Genomic DNA, 1,474 nt, shown 5'->3' with positions numbered 1-1,474 from the left:
GGTTACGCCCATGCCCCCACCCCTAAAAACGTACGTAAGTAAGTAAGTAAGTAAGTAAGCAAGCAAGTAAGTAGTTTTCCTCGTGCTTTTGTGGGTTTTCTCCGGGTACTCCAGTTTCCCCCACCCCTAAAAACATATACAATAGGTTGCCTCCAGGCCTCCCTTGAAAAAAGATCTGAGATTTCAATGAGACTTGCCTGATTAAATAACAGGAAATAAATAAATAAATAAAAATGTATCAGCTACTGGGAAAAAACAATGCTGAGTCTAAATTGACAGATATTTGCTCACCCTGGTTCCATTTCTGTTAGAACCCACTGAACACACTCATCACATACAAATCAGTTTGCAAGTGAAAAAAATAGGACTTCACAGTGGAGTTTTCCTGTTCTCCCTGTGCATGTCAGGGTTTACTCCGGGTGCTCCAGTTCTACCCTTTGCACCAGTCCAAAAACATGAGTACTGATTAATCAGTCGTTGTAATGTGATCTCTGAAATAGGTTTGGGCAAATTCATATCGTGTGAAAATATTCATYAGAAATACTCAGTAATTAATAATTGCCACTTTGTAATTTTTTCCCACACACACCTTTTCCAAAAAAGTAAAAAAATAAAAAAAACTTAAGCAAAGTAAAACAAAACTAAACTAATCTGAACAACTATAGCGGGGGAATCTATGGCCTACATGTCTGCAGTGCACCTGTAGGACATCACTGCCTGATGAGACCCACAGAGGGGTCGAAATAGTTGTTAACATGTTTTACTGCACAAAGATTGCAAAGAACTTTTGTTTAATGTCAGTGAATTTTAAGATTGATGTTCACTGATGTCACTTAGTTTACTTCARTCATCTAAATAGGTTTTGGTTGTATGGTGGCAGGAATGATGTTAGACTACATTAATTAAAAAGAGACATGATTGTTCAGAATGTACCTTCAGTGTCATTTCATACTCACATTAATAGCATTGTGTTACAGTGCCCCTATCCGCACTGTGACTGCTGGCAATGGGCACCAGTGACCCATGCGACCCTGAAAGGAAAAAGTGTGTACAGAAAATGGATGGATTTAACTGTGATGTAACGATACAATATTTAAGAAATCATGCATCGTTTTAACACAGAAGACATTAATGAGAAACATGAGTAACAATATAACCGTAATACTTCTCTTAACATCTTTAAAATCAGCAGTTTATGACAGCAGTCATTCAGAACAGGCAAAGTAAAACTTCCACTGCCTGCACTACAATTATTATCCACTGGAGTAAAGAATACACATTTCACATCAGAGCTAAACTAATTTTAAGTGAAAACAAAGACTTGATTTTTTGAACATTTTTTAAAAACAGGAATAACTGAACAGAATGAAGTCTAAACAGGTAAAGTGTAGATTTTAGAACTAAATTATTTACTTGCTAATCTAAATACAAATGTAAATAGAAAAAAATATTTGTTTGTTTCCCTGTATTGTGC

This window comes from Austrofundulus limnaeus, unplaced genomic scaffold (genome assembly GCF_001266775.1).
Source record: "Austrofundulus limnaeus strain Quisiro unplaced genomic scaffold, Austrofundulus_limnaeus-1.0 Scaffold118, whole genome shotgun sequence".
NCBI lineage: Eukaryota > Metazoa > Chordata > Actinopteri > Cyprinodontiformes > Rivulidae > Austrofundulus > Austrofundulus limnaeus.
The sequence above is the reverse complement of the archived record's forward strand: the minus strand, read 5'-3'. Positions refer to the sequence as shown.